Below are 10,721 nucleotides of genomic sequence, written 5' to 3' on the forward strand. Positions count from 1 at the left end.
TTACAAGCGTCCCGGACAGAAAGAGTGTGTAACAACGTTCACAAATTACGAAACATGCAATGCCCTTGACCGTAAATTCTGTGATTGATTCTGAAGGATCTTTCTCGATTTTTGGTGAACTCATAACCACGGCCAACCTATGGCTGCAACGGACGAAGGAACGCAGTTGGGAGACAAATGACATTTTGATATCGTGAAGACAATTAACTCATAAGACAAAAACGAAACAATGAAGTTGTGTGTAGACACTTGTTTATCACTGGTGTGAGCATCATTGTTGCCAAATGGGGTAGTACTTTTAAACACTTGGACAGGGGCACTGGGTGGCTCAGTCAGTTAAGCGTCTGCCTTCAGCTGGGGTCGTGATCCGGGGTCCTGGGGTCGGCTCCTTGCTCTGCAGGGAGTCTGCTTTTCCCTCTTCCTCTGCCCCTTGTCTCGCTCGTGCTCTCTCTCTCTCTCTTTCTTGCTCACTCTCTCATTCTCAAATAAATAAATAAAATCTTTTTAAAAAATTCATGAACACTTGCAGAAAATGTCCTCACTTTTTTGGCGCTCTTTATAACATAGTGGCTGTACACCTGCCCGCTTTCAGACCTAAGTGGCATTATTAACATTTTCTCCATCAATTTAAGTCTAGACAACTAACACAACAGTAAATGAAGCCCCAGTGTGTAGCACTTGACAACGTCCGTGGTGTGAAGATCCCTCCTCCCATGGTCAACCTGACATCCCTGAACATGCCATCGGGGAGGGGTGGGTGGTAGGGCGCCGTATACAGCTTTCCATCACAGAGATGCGTGGTATCTATTGTTAGGCATTACGAGATAACAGGAAAATGAAATAAGGTAATCAGGGTAATGAGTTTTGAGTATTCATTGCCTTTGTTTTCCAACAAGCTTTGTTTCATGGTGAATGTATACAATTTCCTTTTTAACGGGGGCTGCGGTTAACAACCGGCTCGGGAATTTCAAAATTCCTAAAAATCTCACCGCCGATTCTCACCAGCCGATCCAGCCGAGCAAGACATGCGTTGCTGTGGCAGCTGTGCTCCCAGTCCCTCCCAGGGGGAGTGGTCGTGTCCACAGCCCCGCTGCCCGCAGGCCAGGGGACCGTCCTGGTGCCGTGTGACTGCCCAGGGCCAGAGCTGATCAGGTCAGACTAAGCCCACGTGACCCAAGAGGATCGGTCCCTAGAGAGACAGACTGACAGCCTCTCTGCTCCTCGGGATGAGAACCAGGATCCAGAGAAAGTGGCCGGCGGGGAGCGGAAGGGAAGGACACCCGCAGACCGAGATGAGCGCGGCGACGGCAAAAGGCCAGTATTTGGAACAAAGTGTCAGACACTATGCCAAGGTCCCAAAGCCACCTTCCTGGGCATTCAGAGGTCCCCCCGGTATTCATCTGCTTCTTCATCTCTGAGCTAGAAACAAGCCAAATCTAAGACGGTTGTCGCGTCATTCACTGGAACCTCAGGCTGCCTGAGCACGGCCCGGCCACAGGCGGCTGCCACGGCCCTGCGAGGGGGAGCGGGCTCGGTCCCCACAGCTTGACGATCCGTGGGCCGCCGCGCGGGGCAGAGACAGGGTGTGACCGCCGACTCGGAGCAAACAGACGCGGCCCAGGGGCAAGGGCAGGGCCGGGCCAGCTGCAGGAGCACAGAGCCGTCGCTGAGCCATCAGGAGCAGGCCCCTGACCATCCGTTTCGATGCTGAAGCCCGGGACCACGGTGTCAGGGCGGCGCAGCCACGGTCTCCGGTTCTGCGGCAGAAATGCCACGTGTCACTCGGGCCTCCCGCTTCCCTCCGTTGGGTTAATACTTCAAATAACACCTCACATATTTACCTCTTTTTTTCTGAGAATATTTAAGTCTCTGAGCGAAGTTCAATTGTACAAGACAGTGTTATCAACTGACGTCACCATGATCTTATGTATTTTTTAAATGTCCAGAATGAGATTTTTTAAAATTTTTTTTTAATTGCTTGAAACTGCAGCCAGAACTTCAGGGCTGCCTCCTTACAGAAGCCGTTCCCCGACTTTGCAGAGATGAAGCCTGACGAGATGCTCAAAGACCCGAAAAAGGATCAGTTGGGAAGGCTAAGGGCAGAGCATTCTGGAATGTTCTGGAAGGTGATTTGGGCCAACAAAGAGGTGCACCCACGTGGGCATGGCACCTGGTTGGGGGTGGGCGGGTGGGTGATGCTCAAACACAAAGCAGCCGTGGCAGGGGTGAACACACTGGTGTCAGGGTGCCGACGCCAAGGAGAGGGCAGCCGCCGGTGAGACAGGGTCCTCTCTGGGCTCCAGACAGGTGTGTGCCCAGGAGCCCACGCAGATGCCCACGACGGAGGGGGGAGGCCGGAGTTGACAGAAGCAGCAGGAGTGGCTGAAAAGAAAGCCAAGCGTATTTATTTCTCATGTTTAAAGTAACTACTGCACATCTTACAAAACTTTGACAATACCGAAAAATACAAATAAAGGAAAGAAACATCACCGGAGTCACCACTCAACAATGCTGGCAAGATGCTCTCTCCTGCCTTGCGATCTGCACCATGGGTGCGTGGGAGATCCTCGGGAGATTCTACAAGCCTGCTCTCGAACACTTAAAACAGCAACATAAGCATTTTTCCAAATGCTTGTCATCCCAAGACCATCGTAGGAGAAAACCGAGATTTGCTTTGGAAGAAAGAGGTTGATGAATTGAAGTAGACACTAATTGCAGAGATAACCCGCGAGCGTCTTCGGCGGAGGCAGGTGCGAGTCTCAAAGGACAAAACCCAACAGTAGCTACAGCGAAGGCCGTTGGACGTTCCCCACAAACGGGAAATTGTGGCTCGTGCTACGGCTGCATAAAACCTTTTAAAATCCTAAATTTTCCAGTCACGCATAGTCAGATCTCTCCGAACCCCTTGAGGAAACAAAGTCAATGGACTCTTTTTTTTTTTTTTTTTAAGTCAATGGACTCTTATTTTAAAAAATGAATTTGGGGGATCCCTGGGTGGCTCAGCGGTTTCACACCTGCCTTTGGCCCAGGGCGCGATCCTGGAGTCCCGGGATCGGGTCCTACAACGGGGTCCCTGCATGGAGCCTGCTTCTCCCTCTGCCTATGTCTCTGCCTCTCTCTCTCTCTCTCTCTCTCTCTCTGTGTCTATCATAAATAAATAAAAATAAATCTTTAAAAATAAAAACTAAAAAATGAATTTGGGGTAGCCCTGGTGGCACAGTGGTTTAGGGCCGCCTTCAGCCCAGGGTGGGATCCTGGAGGCCCGGGATCGAGTCCCACGTCGGGTTCCCTGCATGGAGCCTGCTTCTCCCTCTGCCTGTGTCTCTGCCTCTCTCTATCTATGTCTCTCATGCATAAATAAATAAAATATTTTTAAAAATAAAAAATGAATTTGGAGGTTGGGAAAGAAAAGCAGATGATTTTCTTGGGGGAAAGAAAGGAGAGTTTATAAGATCCTGAAATTCGAACTTGGAATCATTAATCTCAAAGGGCAGAGAAGTCAAGGAAGTATGTGTGAGAGAAAAGTGCTTTGAACACGTAGATTATATTTCCATATCAGTCTGCTCGTATCACTCGCTTATTTATGCGTCACAAGAACTGTCCCAGGGAGGAGGCTTTGGTGGGAGGTTTGATGTACGGCTAGGTCACATGTGACAGCATCAGCGCAGGTAAAGCCTGTGATTTAATCACGCCAGCAGCTCGGTGCGTAAATTCACTCTGCCGTGACCCATGGAATTTATAACTGGAAGCCAATAAATGCAGTTCTCCACATCCAGGGTAAGCGTTACTGCGAATCTCCAAATGCCACAGGAAGTTCCCTTGTCCCTTTTATTAAGCAGACTTAGGCATTTATTTTTATTTTTATTTATTTTTTTTATTTTTTCAGACATTTATTTTTAAAGAGAGCGAGAACAATTGCATATTTAGTTTGCATCCTGTGGTTTGCATTTACGTTCTCTGGGTTCCCCTTAATTGTCTAGACCAGGCGTTGTTGCAAACCGAAGGCTTCACGTTCCCGAGAGCGTTTTGGCAAACAGATCGTAAGGACGTTGTACTACGTTCTGTTGAAACTTGCGGCGGGTTCACACAACTTCTGGACAAGGCTCAATTATGGGATTTGGGGCTAACGAGAGTCTCATCCCCATACACAAATCCGATGCTCACATTCAAGGCCGTCGAAGTGGTTGGGCGTCAAGCCCAGCATGCCTTTGAGTCTACAACTTCACCCCTCAGTAGCTTTGCTGATGCAACTTCTCTTGTCCCTCTCCTACTCTTCAAATGTTCTCATATTTTTGCTTTATCTTCTCCCGACCTGGCCTCCCTGTCCCCCCCACCCCCATATCTAGGTCCCCACATTGCAGATGACAGAACAAGAAGGCAGCAGACTGGCTTATGGGGTGACTCTATGGCCTGGAGGGATTCCAGTCAGTTCTCATTCTTCATTGTCTTCACCGTCTGTAAAGTCACTGCAAACACGGGATGGATGAGTAACCACGTCATCGCCCGTGGTGAAGATCCTGTCGGCTTCTGGACACATTTTCCAACATTTCCGGCAACCAGTCAATACATAGTCTTGTTTTACGTGCGTTTATGTTTGGTTGTTTTTTATTTTTATTTTTATTTTTTTTTAAATATTTATTTATGAGAGACACACAGAGAGAGAGAGAGAGAGAGGCAGAGACACAGGCAGAGGGAGAAGCAGGCTCCATGCAAGGAGCCTGACATGGGACTCGATCCCGTGTCTCCAGGATCAGGCCCTGGGCTGAAGGCAGCACTAAGCCACTGAGCCACCTGGGCTGCCCTGGTTGTTTTTTTTAATAATTATTTATTTGTTTGAGAGACAGCGAGTGAGCCAGAGCAAGAAAGCACAGTGAGAGGCCGAGGGAGAGGCTGATTCTCTGCTGAGCAGGGAGCCCGACCCAGGACTCGATCCCAGGACCCTGGGATCATGCATGACCTAAGCCAAAGGCAGACACTGACCGACTGAGACCCCAGGCTCCCCTGTGTGCATTTATGTTTAAAGACAACTTATTTAATATGTACGTGGTATTCTTTAGCGCTTAACTCCGAGCCAGCAGCGCTGTCACTCATGCCTGAGCCACACTGAGCTGATGCTCCTGTTTCCTCCATGAGGCACATCTCGGCCTCCTTGCACGGAGGAGCACCAGGCCGCACCTCAGCTCTGTGTGTAGAGGCTGCTTTAAACAGCAAAACCATAGACAAAAAAAGCATAAAAACGTGAAAAACGTGGCACTGAAGGAACCATGAAGAGGACACTTGTCTACAGCATGACAGCAGGAGCCGGAAGGCCGAATGTCACCTTGTTCCACCTCACCTGGGAACAGATGGGCAGGTGAGTGAGTGACTCAGATTTTTCAAGGCTCTGCTCATGTCTGCCAATGACCCCAAAAGCACCGGGAGCACCAATTTGGGGCTTTCCAATAAATTTTAACAGGGAGGCACATTTGCAAATCGTAGGCTTCAAATAATAAGGATGGTCTGTATTTTGTTTTCTGTATTTTGTCTCGGTTTTTCTTATTTGCAAAATATACTGGGGGAGGAGGTAGCAGGGAAGGTATGGGCTGGTTTTCAAATCGTGCCACCCCCACCCCCACCCCAGGAACCCCAGGAATTAGGGGCCGGGCCTCAGAGCTGGGGTGCAGGGAAGGCAGGGCCGCTTCTCCCTTACTTCCGCTGGTCACAGGACTGCTCCTCCCTCACTGCACCGCCCGCCGCCACGGAACACAGACGTGTTGCACACGCGGCCAGCCCCGAGCGGGCCGTCTGACCCCTCTGCCCCCTGGGGACTCATTGGGGACCTGGCCTCCCTCTCCAGCCTCAGCAATAAGCCCCTCCAGTGCGGAAGAGGAACCCCGGGGTGCAAAGCCGCTCCTGTTTCCCCTGGATGGGCCCGCAGCATCCCAGGGCATGAGCCTCCTCCTGCCTGGGGACTGACATGGTCACCGGGGACAACAGAGCCAAGAGGCGGGAGAGGGGGAAGGTGCTTTCCAACCACATTTCACCTCTTTTTGTCTTATTTGGAAGAGCAGAAGGATAAAGGATTTCCTTACCTCTGTCATTAAAATCATATGAATCTGATTTCTCCTTATAAATCGTGATTGATCCTGGGCTCCTGGGTGGCTCAGTGGCTGAGTGTCTGCCTTTGGCTCAGGACGTGATCCCCGGGTCCTGCAGTCTGCTTCTCCCTCTGCCTATGTCTCTGCCTCTGTGTGTGTGTCTTTTATGAATAAATAAATAAAATCCTTAAAAAAATAATTATCCCCAAACCCATAATGAATTGTATGTCTTTTACAGATTCAGACATTGCAATTCAAGAGAGGGCAAGTGACTTGCCCAGGGTCACCCAGCTCAGAGATGACGGACAGAGCCAGGACTGGAAACCAGGCCCGCCAGACTGCAAAGCTCACAGGCTGCAGCTCCCCCTCCGAGGGGCCCTGATGGGGAACCAGGGAGAGAATCCTGGTTCTCACCCTGGCTCAGCTGCATGGATCGTAGTTCCCAGAAGCCAAAGCTGTATCTTCATGTTCACAAATAGGTCGCCTGTGTTCTTGTTGGGTGCAGCAGGCAGGGCCTGGGGGCTTTCGGGAAGCAGGTGGGCTCTGCAGGTAGCCTGAGCAGATGGGAGATAAGGATGGGGAATGGGGGGTTGGAGACAGGTTAGCAGGCAGAGTGTAGACCTGGGTTGTCTACACTGGCATATAGACCACTGGCTCCCTGGGGCTGCTGAGCACGTGGCGTGTGTGAGCCCACGTCAGGCTGTGCTGTCTGTGTGGCATACACGTGAGGCCCGGCAAAGAGAATGCCAAGTGTCTCATTGGCACTGATCATATGCTGACATGACAACATGTGGGATACAGTGGGTGAAATAGAATGGATTTTAAGAGTAATTCCACCAGTTTCTCTTACAGTTTTAATGCAGCTACCAAGACATTTTTAAACTGCATGCGTGGGCTCCATCTGAGGCCCACGTTCTGTCTCTACTGGGCAGAGACTGGGCCAGAGAAATGCCCCGAAGCAAGTTACCAAAACCACCACCAGAACCTTCCGAGGCTCAGTAGGTTACATGCCACAGGAAGAGAAAATCTGAGAAGGAGGAACCTTCAGGATGGACTAGATGCTTTTATGAAATCCTAACTATCTAGACGGAGTGTTCGATTTCTTAGGCTCTAAGGCTATGAGTAAGACTCTGTAGCAATAGAATGAAATAGGATGAAATGCATGATTAACTTCGGAAGCTAATTAAAGCCGTGAGGTAATGGGCCTGATGGTGGGGCCTTGCAGCGCCTTGGCTCTCTCTCCTGGTTCCTGCAGGCCCGACCCCCATCCCGCAGGTGCACTCCCGCAGGTGGAGCGGGCGGGGCCTCCACCCCCGAGGTACTGGCAGGGCCGAGAGTGGAGAGAAGCCAGGGTGTCAGCTCTCTGGGCCACGCCATGCTGGGCTGCGGGTTGGCCCGGCTGTGGCCCTTGCCAAGCCCACGGCTCCTGCCAGATGGCCACTCCACAGCCGCGGCCCGCTCCCAGGACCAGTCCCTCCCCAGCCCCAGGGAGCTCCACGGTGCCCCGTGGCTTTCCCGGAAACCTGCCCTCTCCTGTGGACAACCCGCTCTTGGCTGATCCCTTTTGAGTGCACCCGGCGGTCCCCGCGCCCGCCCCCGCCCTGCCACTGCCACCCCCCAGCGGATGCAGAGCGCAGCATGACAAACAGCACCTGGGGGGGAACCCAGCTGCACCCCGCACAAGCGAAGGCAAAACTAAGACACCAACAGGCAAGGACCTCAGGGCAACCGGAGAGACTCCCGTGCAGAGTCCACGCGGGGATGGGGCACAGAGGACGTGGAAGGGGCCAGGGGATGAGAGCAGTTTGCAGCCCAGCTGTGTGACCCTTTGCACACTTCCTGACCACCCAGCCCCACCTTCCTCATCTGTGAGGTGAGCAATGTCCCCCCCCACACACACACACATGGTTGAGAGGATCAGTCGAATGCATGCCAGGCCCAGGAGGAGAGACTGCCAATAGCCAGTTCAGGGCTGGTGGCAGGTTAGAGAACCCCTGGGGGACATCGGCCCTCCTACCAAACTTGAGTCAGGAGAAGCAGCTGGGACCTGGCCCCTCGTCCTCAGCGACCTCCCGGCCTCCGTCTGTCCCCTCCACTCTGGAGCAGGGCGAGCTGTTGGGGACCTTCCCCAGCCCTCCCCAACCTGGGGCCTCAGGGAAAGCATGAGCAAGAGCTGAGGAACGGGAGGCTACAGCCACTGGGACAGGTGTCCCCTCTGCCACCAGCTGGAGAGCTTCGGGCTAACCGGCGCTGGGAGTCTCCCCCTCTGCCCCACCTGCCTGATCTGCACCTCGGCCCACGGTGTCCTGTGGCTTCCCGTCCCTCACCGGGTACCTGGGGGTTTCATCTGCTCAGCGCCCTGTGCCCTCTGCATCCTGCGCTCCCAGACCTGCTAAGGTCCCCGCACTCCCCACTGGCTCAGCAGCACGTCCCCACCCCCCTCCCTTGACTGGCAGCCGCCCCCCCCCTCAGCCTGAGATCCCTGCAGCCACCCAAGGGGTGGAGGTTAATGTCTCAGCGACCCAAACCCCTTCACTCTGGGTTGAGAGCTGGTTTGGACACAGCCGACCCAGTATCCTTCCTGCCACCGTGGGACCCGCCTGACCAGCCTCTGCCCTGTGCCATCCAGGGAGTTGGGGGCCCCCCAGGAACTGGCTTGAGAGCATCAGAGCCTGAGCCGCCCATCCCCTCTTGCTGCTGGGGCTGGGTACCCGGGCCTCGACCTGCTGACCCGCCATCACCCAGGTCCCCGTGAGCCTCACCCTCCTCGTCTTCCCCAACTGGCCTCCCACTCTTCAGAGCACTGTGCCTGGTGCTCCACACAGACCCACGCCAGCAACTCTCCATCTGCTTCCTCCTCCCCTCCCCACCCTCCCCCCTCCCCCCTCCCCTCCCTCCGTCCCTCCCCCTCCTCCTTCCCTCCTTCCCTCCTCCCCCCTTCCTCTTCCTACCCTCCTCCTCCCCTCCTCCTTCCCTCCCTCCTCCTCTCTTCCTCCCCTCCTGCTCCCTTTCTCTGCCCACCTTCCCCTTCCCCTCCTTCCTTCCCTCCCTCCTCTCCTCCTTCCCACCCTCCTCCTCTCCCTCTCCCCTCCAGCTCCCTTTCTCTGCCCACCCTCCTCCTCTCCTCCTCCCCTCCTCCTCCCTTCCTCTTCCCCTCCCTCCTCCCCTCCCTAATGCCGATTATTATCACCCTTCTTTGTCCAAACCCCTCACACTGAGACTAAGCAAGGGGACCCTCACCTTTTGTGGTCATTCTGGTGATTCGCCTAAACAAAGAGCAAAGAGGAAATGCCGCGTTCTCGCCGGGCCAGAGCACTGTCACACAACGAACAGATTTCGCAATTATCGGTGCCCCTTTGCAGCCCTTGTCACATGGTCTCCGTGGCTGTCCTGCTTTCTGCCGAAGCCCCAGCACAAGCCACGGTGACTCACGCGGCAGACAATCTATTTATATCTGTTAAATGAGTAAATGGACGCTTTAAGATGAATCCGTGTAACCTGCCAGAATTATTAGAAAAGAAATGCCAAGCCCATGCCCACGGGATGACAGATGATCAGCCGCATCCTCTCCTGGGCCAGGAAGCACGGATCTGGCCGTTTGTGCAGCTGAATCCCACTGGCATCAATCAGTGTCATCTGCTCTCATTTCTTATGGGTCTCGTGAGCTCTAAACAGCCTCACTTAATCTCATTTTAAATCAGTGTGCAGTCTTATTAAGAACAGAGACCTAACGTTTATGAAGTGCATAACTCTGCCCCATCCTGCTCTTGGCGTGATGCCTCGGAACAGAATCGGGCCTCCAGTGCTGACATTCCCGTCTGCAAGGCCCACCCTACCCGCTCGCCGCAGGCTCAGCCCTCTTGCGTGGTGGCGAGGACGGGAGGGCTGTGGGGGCTGCCCGCGTGGCTCCAAACTCCATGCTCTTGGGGGCCCGGGGGCCCTCCGTGCACAAAGGCAAGCAGGACAGGTGATTCGTGCTGGTTCCATCCCGTTGGCAGGAAATCAGCGGCAGGAAGGCACGAGGGCCGGAGCTCAGTCTGGTCCCAACCAGCCCCCTGGTCTCGCCCCGAACTAGCACCTTCTCCCATCTCCACTCGGACTCTCGCTGCCCCGCATGACCAAAACCACAGTCACTTCCCCTTCATCGTCTCTATGTGTCTGAACGCCATGGTGATGGAGACACATGTTTGCTAATCAAGGTAGATTTGTCTTATTCTGTGGAATCAGTACATTTTATTTCAACCAACAGAACTTTTTTTCCCCTTCAAAGATTTTCTTTATTTATTCATGAGAGACACAGAGAGGCAGAGACACAGGCAGAGGGAGAAGCAGTCTCCATGCAGGGAGCCTGATGTGGGACTCGATCCCAGGACCCGGGATCACGCCCTGAGCTGAAGGCAGATGCTCAGCTGCAGAGCCATCCGGGCGTCCTTCAACCAACAGAACTTAATGTTAAAAATATTCCCAACTTTGCACGAACACATTCCACCTTCGGTAACATAACTTGTTTGATACGACACGTTTCTCCCCCGGTTCATGTCATCATGTAGTAAGAGGCTGTAGTTGAAGCCAGGGGTGGGTGGGGTGGGATGGGATGAGGGGCATTTTGACATGCCCGGCCTCCCCCCACCCTTGGGTCGGCCC

General features: G+C 53.5%; 1 long non-coding RNA gene across 2 annotated transcripts; it reads right to left on the reverse strand.

The window, feature by feature from the left end:
- Positions 1–3,812: 3,812 nt before the first annotated feature.
- LOC140616245 (uncharacterized) lies at positions 3,813–9,555 on the reverse strand. Of its 2 annotated transcripts, none has more exons than XR_012016791.1 (3): positions 9,318–9,529; positions 6,492–6,631; positions 3,813–6,238 (listed from the first exon to the last, which is right to left on the reverse strand). It is a non-coding gene; the product is annotated as an uncharacterized lncRNA (long non-coding RNA). The 2 variants fall into 2 exon arrangements; XR_012016790.1 differs by having other exon boundaries at positions 3,814–5,335; positions 6,072–6,631; positions 9,318–9,555.
- Positions 9,556–10,721: the final 1,166 nt, after the last annotated feature.

This window comes from Canis lupus, chromosome 24 (genome assembly GCF_048164855.1).
Source record: "Canis lupus baileyi chromosome 24, mCanLup2.hap1, whole genome shotgun sequence".
NCBI lineage: Eukaryota > Metazoa > Chordata > Mammalia > Carnivora > Canidae > Canis > Canis lupus.